This window comes from Triticum aestivum, chromosome 7A, assembly GCF_018294505.1.
Source record: "Triticum aestivum cultivar Chinese Spring chromosome 7A, IWGSC CS RefSeq v2.1, whole genome shotgun sequence".
Classification (NCBI taxonomy): Eukaryota; Viridiplantae; Streptophyta; class Magnoliopsida; order Poales; family Poaceae; genus Triticum; species Triticum aestivum.
The window spans coordinates 292,237,121-292,246,395 of record NC_057812.1 but is presented as its reverse complement, the minus strand read 5'-3'; the positions used below and the strand labels follow the sequence as shown (position 1 = coordinate 292,246,395).

Here is a 9,275-nt window from a genome sequence, read left to right as displayed (position 1 = left end):
GTCAATCTCGCACCAATGGTCGCAGAAACTGAAGACGAGACGGCCGTGTTTAGCTTCGCGGCCATTATTTGACCCTGATTTCGCTGGCAGATGTTTGTCGGCTCAAGACTCTAGATGGCTAACCATGCTTGGAATGGGAGCCAGAGCGTTCCTGTGTTGTCTCGATGGAGCTGGAAGAGAAGAAGTGGTGACCGGTGAGAGAACCAAAGAAACTTCCATGTAGGCTCCTCTATACTTATAACAAAAACAATCCGCTGATGCTCTCTTGTTTACTTTCTGTAGCCATGTCTCGAGTATTGGCGGCAAGATTTGATTCCCCTCGTGCAGCATCACTGGCTGGTGAGGTGTCCGAAACATTTGGTATCTCATCTGAATTTTAGAATACAGTGTGATGCACGTCGAGATCTCGAAAGGAAGGCATGTGCTATGCAGCGTTATTTTTACTGAACACGCGCATCCAGTTCAGCTAATCGCTGTGCTATGTTGCAACTGCTTGCAGCAATAATATTTAAATAAATATAGTTGAAGTTACTTAATGAATGGATAAAGGAAAACTCTTCAAAACAGCCGGATGATTTTCGAAAGAAATCATCCGCCTCGCCCGCGTGCCACGTCCTGGTGGGCCACGCACCATACCACATACCTTATCTCCCAGGTCCAACGCGAGCTACTCGTTTTTCCTTTCCCTGCCGAGATCTCATTTTTTACTTCATCTCCTACCTCCATATCTGCTAGCACCGCCCATCTCCTTCAACATTGACCTCGTCAGGAGAAGCCCGCCGGTGTAGCCTGCAGCACCTAGCGGCGGCCTACTACACTCCAGCCGCTGCAATTGCTTTTTTTGCAGCTTCCGCCGTGCTACAAGGTCACCTCGTCGGCGCTGCATCATCACCGGCGAAGCTGCAGTGCAACAAGCGTTGTGCTTCGACCTGGATCTTGCCGCCGGCGAAGCTGCAGTGCAACGCGTGCTGGCGAAGCTGCAGTGCCACGCGAGTTGTGCTTCGACTCCTATCTCGCCGCCGCCAGAGAAGCTGCAGTGCAACTCGTGCTGTGCTTCGACTCGGATCTCTCCGCCGGCAAAGCTGCAGTGCAACGCGGGTTGCGCTTCGACTCTTATCTTTTTTGGAACGAAGACGTTAGAAGCGTCCGGCTTTAAATTAATAAAGCCCGAAAGGCATCCAGGTTTAACGGTTACACAGGTTCAGCAACACACCCCTCAGGGCAGCAAAAGCAAGGTTCATCGCTACATAATCACCATGACGGATCAGCAAGGGCAATGACCTAAACTACTAAACACCGCAGGAGGTGCCAAAAGCATCATCAACTCGTCATGTTTTGTCTTGCCCTCGTCTGAATTGACTTGATATGCTCCATGGCTTCTGTCATGCGCTCAGCATCGCGCTCCTTCCCCAGCGGTGTCCACATCTGTCGTGTCCATGTTATCTCGCCGCCGGCATCTTATCTCGGCATCGCGCTCCTTCGACTCTTATCTCGCCGCCGGCGAAGCTGTAGTGCAACGCGCGCGCTGCTTCGACCTGAATCTCGCCGCTGGCAGGGAGCTGCAATGGAACGAACCACCGTGACCGCGCCGCGCTGCATTGCAACATCTGTCATCGCCGCCGTCGTCACGCGGCGATGCAGCAAATGTCGCAGTCGCCTGCGCTGCGATGCAGCTCTCGCCGGCGTTGCTACCGTCGGTGACGTTGCTGCTGCTACTAGTTTGAGGCACAGTGAACAGCTGCGATGGAGCGGCCGAGGCGCCGATGCGTTTGCTCGGTGAGAAGAAAGCGGTGGAGCGTTGACCCATCCAACGACCGGAGAGCATGGATCGGACGGCTACCGACCCGACTGATTTCCAGAGGAAATAAGTCGGATGATTTGTAGCAGTGCCCATGAATAAAATATCTTTTTGGGTATAAATCAACAATAAATCGTTTTTTTAGCAAAGGTAGCTAGGCTTTGTGCGCGCATGCTGTCACTGGTTGCACTTCATGGGCTGGGCCAAGACGTGCTTTTATATGAGCCGATACGTCACGGCCTAAGAGTTTGACCAGTGTGTAATCCACAGCCCTATGCACAAAAATGAAAAATTTCTCAAATAAAAATGGAAAACAAAAGGAGAAAAAAAAGAAGATATTGATGATCGAAGCAGCGGAGTGGCAACCCAAATGCTGCGGTGGACTTATGCCCGGCATGCCGCCAGGATCGATGCCAGCATCCAACCTGCTCTGGCTCTCCGTGCTTCCTCCACGAGTCGACTCTCTAGCCTCTGAAGTTAACTAATTAGTCTACACTGTGCTTTCTTACCAGCTGTCCCGATTGCTGTTCTATCTGCAGCACACAGCTATCATATTAGCTTGCAAAATATTGCTTGTTAGTATTTTTTGCACGGCATGTTTGCACTAGTAAATCTAGATCAAATTAATGTTAGTATTATATCATCCCCAAGAACAAGCAGAAGTTGAGATGTTTTTGGAATATTTTGGTCACTGCAACATGTTTGAACGATATGGAGCTTGAGCATCTATAAGTTTCAGTTCAAAAGTTTGGAATTTGTAGCATATATCCATCCTAAAACTATAAATACATTAATTGCACAGGCAGACTGTACAGCCATGTGGTGGTGGTGGTAATCTTAGTAATTAGATTTATTTTTCTGCTAATAACAACCTTAGGCACCACTGCTTTGACCTAGCACACAAGGAACATGATCCACTATCCAAGGACATCGAAAGGAAGTATGCAGAGATCACAAGACATGAAATAGATCAAAACTTCACTTTTTCTTTCTATAAGTTTCTGTGCGTTTGTACTGTATACATATGGCAAAATTGTATGAAGACCGGCTAATCCTCAAAAAGGCGGATGCCAATCACAGGGTGTAGAGTGACTTGGAGTATCTATGAGCTAAGAATGTTCAAGAGAGAAACTCTGATCTGGACTAATTTCCTGAACAGATGTCCCACCCCATTCTCGAGATCCCCAATACTACACTCTAACTCCTGCAATTGCTCCTCCTGGCAAACAACTGTCTTCTTCTTGTGAAATGCCTTTGAGACAAGAGACTGTTTTGGCATTCCGATTTCCTTTGACAAGAGATGGACTGTGGACTCCAGCAGAGACACAGAAATCTCTCTAGCCTTGGTCAATAACATGACCATCTTGCAACCCTCAGACACAACATTAGCCTTCTTTGCGCTCTTCTTGAAATGTTTCTTCGCCGTCTTCACCAAACGAGCATAAGACTGGATCTTGGCTTGAGCAGTTGCATCATCTCCTTTTCTTAGAGCCACCTGTAGCTCTTGGATGATGGCCTTCATCTCAACGAAGATCTCTTGCATGGTGCTGCAGAGATCTAGCAGCTCAAGAGAGCCTTCCATCTCTGAATCCAACATCTTGCCAGCCTGGTTGCTTGGCAGGCCAATAATCTCTTCAACACCATTGTAGATGTCTCTGAGCCTCCTCAGACCGGCACACATAGTGCCGATGGTGGTGGTGGAGGAAGATATGCTCGCCTCTAGGCTCAGCACCTCTTGCTCGACTTCAGTCTGGTTGGCCTGAGGCCTTGATGGCAAACTTATCGATCTTAGGTGGAAAGCCATTTCTGATCTTGAAGTTTTTCTCCGTATTGTGGTTGAAGAGAGGAGAATAGAAGAGCGACTTTTGGTTTGATGTGTCTACCGTTCTTCTGATGCCTATTTATACCAAAGAGGCATACAAGCCAGAGTGTTTGATTGTTAGACATGAAGAATCATGCCATTTCATTTCCAAGATGCTGTCTGCTATGGATCGAGATCTGGCACAAGCAAAGTCGTCTGATGTTTAGTGCATATTTTAGAGTGTCTGCTGTCCTCGAGACGAGGCAGCATATTATCGTCAGCAGGCACCAGCGGTGTGGTTGTGGTCCGGTGGTGTTGCATGCTCAAGCCATTTTTTAATGGATGGTAATGCAACATCTAGCTGTGAGCCTGTTCTCAATTTATTAAGATATGTTCTTTGGTGGGAAGTGTTGCTAATCATTAATTGAATCGTCATGCTTTGGAGCTGGCATGTTTAGGCGACGGAAGACAAGATCCACTGGACAAGGATCATGGGTGTTGCGATTGGTTCAACGTTTTATCCCCCATTCTTCCTTTCAGATTGAGCTACCTACGGTGTGAGATGCATCACCATTTTATAATCAAAATGGCATGGCAACGATTTTTTGATGTGTTTATGATCATCATTTTTTTGCGCAATCGTGTTTTTAGTCATACTAATTGAATCTCAGACACGAACTATCTTTACTTTTGCTGAAGTTTTATATGAGCAAACCTTAATCCTACTAAACCGCTCTTTTTTTCAGTCTATTGCTCCTGTGGCCAGCCAAATCAAATATTTGCTCGAAAGTGGGACATAGAAGAATATCACCCATGCATACTTGGACGTTCAAACTGAGATCGTAAAGTTGGAAAATTCTTGATTTTTAGTGATGGAGATCTTCATTTTTCTTTACATTGAAATTCGTTTGAATGGGTAGTTGTAACCTTGAAAGGTGGACACGAGCTGTCTTCCCTGTTTGCTTGGACATGAGCTGCAATTTTGGTTCGAAAGTAATTGTCTCCCTCCCTCTTGCAGGTAATCTGGTCACTCTATTTATTATTCCTTCAAACCAGAATTCGGAAGTACTAGTCTCCTTAACTTTCTTCTGAACTTACTTCAGATGATGTTGCATAATGCATGCTCACTCTTCAGAGTTCAGATGATGTAAGTAATCTGACCACTCTGTAGTCCTCCTTGTCATCAGTTATCTGTCTTGTCAGCTTGCTTCAGATGATGTTGTATAATGCATGTTCACTCTTTAGAACTAAGTGCAGCTCTTGATCATTCATGTTTCAACCCACTGCTTTCTTCCATGCCACTGCAGACATCGGGCAACATCACAGAGCACCATCACCTTTGTATGTGTAGACTGTGGAAAGCTGGCCTAGCTGCTAGACAACCCCATGATCTCATAACGCAGATGTACGTATTTCCAACTGACCTCAGATAAGCTCGTGTTGCGTCGATGGTCGCAGACACTGAAGAGACATCCATGTTTAGCTCCGGCGACCATTCTTCAACCCCGATCTCATTGGCCAGATGTTTGCCGACATCGACTCTAGATGGCTAGTCTATCCATGCTTGGAATGGTGGCTAGAGCGCTCCTGTGTAACTGTGTTGTCTGGATGGAGCTGGAAGAGAGGAAGTGGTGATTGGTGGGAACCAGAGAAACTCCTATGTAGGTTCCTCTCTACTTATAACAAAAACAATCTGCGACAAGAAGAATCTTGTTGATCATGCTCGAGACAAGCTGACGCTTTCTTGTTTACTTTCTGTAGCCATCTCTAAAGTATTGGCGGCAGGATTTGATTCCACTCGTGCAGCATCGCTGGTTGCTAAGGTATCCGAAACATTTGGTATCTCATCCGAGTTTTATAATGTGATGCATATCAAGATCTCGAAAAGAAGCCAAGTTTCGTGCAACTTTCCTTTTTGCTGCACACGCGCATCCAGTTGCTTATCATTGTGCTATGTTCAACTGCTTGCAGCAAAATATTTCAAATAACCATAGTTAAGGTATTAACTGAATGAATACTTCTTTTTTTGGGGAGGGGGGGGGGGGGTCAGTAAAAAGATAGTTGGATTGGATTTGTGTGCACGCATCTATCACTATGATTTAAGGGGAGCCTTGGCGCAATGTTTTGAGTCCTCGAAACAACCTATTGCAAAAATAAGAGAAAGGCTGAGTACAAAAGACCCAGAGTGGTCGGAGCCTGCGCAAGCAAGGCCTGCCCTTTTTTATGCTACCAGTATGATTGCTATTCATGGGCCTGGCCAAGATGGGCTTTTATATATGAAAGTACATCTAAACCCTCTATGGGTGTTCTGGTGATTAATGGCAAAACAATTAGGAGGACTAATGATTTCTAGTAAATTTATTTCAGCATTATTCCATTTTGTAAGTGGTACGGAAGTGACTCCTACTTTTATTCTTTAAGAAGATTGTAGCCCAAGGGTTTAAATTTATAGCTTTCTAGTATTTTGGTGGACCAAAGATTCACATTGAGTCTAAGGACAACCATGCAAAAGAACCACAGATGAACCCCAACTATTACACTTCATGGAGGATCTCAAATGCAACCTTTGATTGGATCAGTCAATGTCCCTCCCCCGCGTCGCTCCTGCGAGCGGACGGGGGAAACCCTAGCGCGCCACGCCCTCCGCCCCCCTCCCGATCCTCCCCTGCCGCCGCCAAGCGGCGCCGCCGGGCGAAGCCTGCCTTCGTAGGCGGAGACCGGGCCATCTCTCCCCCTCCGCTCGGAGTCCCTGGCTAGCACGGGACAACAGGCCGACGGGGGTGTCAGGCTTCTGCGAGGCTCGACAACGCTACGGCTGGTGCGCGGGATGGTGACGGCGTCGGCTGGTGGCGACGCGGAGTCATTCTGGCGCTCGGCTGGTGTGCGGCGGCTGTGGGGGTCAAGTCGGGTGGTGGCGCGCGGGACGGCCACAGAAAGATTCGGGCGAATCTGTCGCCTGCGGCCCGTCGTGCGGCAAGGGCTGCGGCGGCATGGTCCGTGGTGTGCTCTTCCCTTGATGCTGGACAGGGGTAGTGGTGGCATGGTGGCGGAGCGTGCCGACCGGATCTGACGCTTTTTTCGGCAAGCGGCACGGATTGGGGCACCAGCCCGCCGTGGCTGCTGCTCCGGCTGTGGGCAGCGACGGCAAGGTGGCTCGGCCCTCTGGGTGGCTTCCATTCGCCGAGCCGGCTGCAATGGCGACTGGCTATCCGATGTCGGTTCATTTCGACCTTCGATCCCTCTCCTTGTCGTCCGGTCACTACCTTCCTCGAAGGGTGGGCCCTTCTCCAGCTGCGGTCCATCGCTCGTCTCGCGCCTAGCTGCAGGACCAGTTTTGGCCGAGCGTTGGGGGCCGTCCAGATGTGAAAGGTGGGTCCTTTCTGCTTGTATCTTTGGTTGGGGTAGCTGAGGGTCTCCAGTGAGGTGGTGTCAAGGTCTTGGATGTTGGGATGGCGGCCCTGGTGGTGGTTCCGCGGTGCTCATGGGCAGAGTCCGTGGCTCGGTGCTGCCCGGTGCATGGCCATGGTCATGTTGGGGGTGTGGTCGTCGGGGTGTGACGTTTGGTGGCGATGTGTGTTAGCCGGGGTGAAAACCTGATCTATCTTCGGATGGACCGACGGCGGTGAAGCTCGCTCCCTTCTTGAAGGCGTCGTCGTGGCTCTCATTACTCATCGTATTGCTCCAGGGGAAACTCTGATCCTGAGTCGGGCAGTGGCGGCGCTCTGGTGTTGTAACCTTCCTGAAGGTGCCGCCTTGGAGCTCACGATTTGTCATATACGGCTTCATCTCTTTGTGGTGGTGTGCTCACGGTTGAGGACTCTGGTTGCTCTTGTAGTGCTAGGGATGGTGTTGCCGCGATCAGCGCCTATGTATCCTGCCTTGGGTGTGTGCGTGTGTTGTGGTGGCGTGTGTTTTGTACCAGATTGTGGTTGATCATTGCTTTATATATAAAGCGGGGTGAAAGCCTTTTTCGGTATTACACTTCACATCTCTCATATTCCCCACTTTTACACTTATCTGGTACCTTCTGACCTGTCGGACGGTTGTACCAAACTCAATGAGTTGTGAGAGTTCTGTTGAGCAAACTACCTTTTTCCCTAAGTCTCATCCAAAAGTGTCGAATGTCGTTCTCAGCACCTCCGAGCTTCTCTACATTTCCACTGAGCCCCATCTTTCGCGTGCCTCATAAACCTATCCACAATTCGCTCATCATGATGCCACCGCAACCTCTTTGCCTCTCTAGGGTTTGCAAACAAATGCCTCAACCTTGAAATTAAAGGCAAGTACCAAACAACCTTGAACGGGATTCATGTCTTGATCTCGTCGTCCAATTTGTGCTTGTCCTTTGCTCTCCTGCGCTTGTATCATGCATGCTTGCATGTGGGACATGCATGCAAATCTTTGTACTCACCACGGTACAATATACAATCATTCACACAAGCGTGTATCTTCTGTACTTCAAGTTCCAATGGGCAAACAATTTTCTTTGCTTCATTCGTGCTTCTGGGAGCACATTATCTTCCGGAAGAATTTCTTTGAAAAGACCTAACATCTCTGTGAAGCCCTTGTTTGATAGACTGTTTGCTGCATTAAATCTGAGAAGCGCCAGGGTGGCATTCAATTTGGAATATTTCTTTTTGCAACTAGATACAATTCTTTCTTGGAGTCGACATCAATGGTTGGCAGATCCTTTTACCCAATCTTATCTTTTTTGGGCTCTTGAAATCTGCAATCATAGTAGCAAAATCTAGCATATCAAGATCGTCGTTATCTGTGTCGACGTCTTGGTTTTCCAGTGGGCGTTTCGGCTTTCTGGTGTTCCATTGGTAGCTTGACGCCTATGCCCCGATGTTTGGCATCTCGCTTCCCTGGGTATTTTCATCCATGACCTCCTCTTCACCGTGTCTAGTCCAACGTGTATATCTATCCATGAATCCCCTAGAGACTAAGTGCATCTGAACATCTGCAACTTCATGTGACTCTGTATTGGCACAATCAGTACATGGACACAGGATGTAATCCACATCATCAATTCTCCTCTTTGTACTTTTAGCCAAATTCATGAACTCTGTCACGCCACTGATAAAATCCGCGATTTTTCGATTCTTCATCCATCAAGATCGTTTCATCTGCACCACACGAATGATAATTAAAAACAAAACAACAACATTAACACACGGATTAACTACTGCCCAAAGATACGTGCATAAATCACAAGTTTTTTTTTCATAATTACTGAGGGCGCTGCATGTTGTTATCCATACGTGCAATGACAAAAATTAATGGCCAGTCAATTTACACGCAGAGTACTAGTATAACACTGCCCTTAGGAATTGAATACCTTAATTAAGCCACTCATGAAAAGAATACCTTAATTAATTAGCCGTGCGGCGACCTCCACCTATGTAATGCCCCGAGACCGATGTGCCAGGTGTCCTCCAGTTATTCGCTGTTGTTGACTTGTCATTGCTTGCGTGTCATGCATTGCATATCATGTCATCATGCACATTTCATTTGCATACATGTTCGTCTCATGCATCCGAGCATTTTCCCCGTTGTCCGTTTTGCAATCCGGCGCTCCTATGTCACCCGGTGTCCCTTTCTACCTCTTTTCGTGTGCGGGTGTTAAACATTTCCGGATTGGACCGAGACTTGCCAAGCGGCCTTGGTTTACTA

General features: G+C 47.9%; 1 pseudogene; it reads right to left on the bottom strand.

The window, feature by feature from the left end:
• Positions 1–2,766: 2,766 nt before the first annotated feature.
• Positions 2,767–3,655, bottom strand: LOC123152358 (uncharacterized; annotated as a pseudogene).
• Between the last annotated feature and the right edge of the window lie 5,620 nt (positions 3,656–9,275).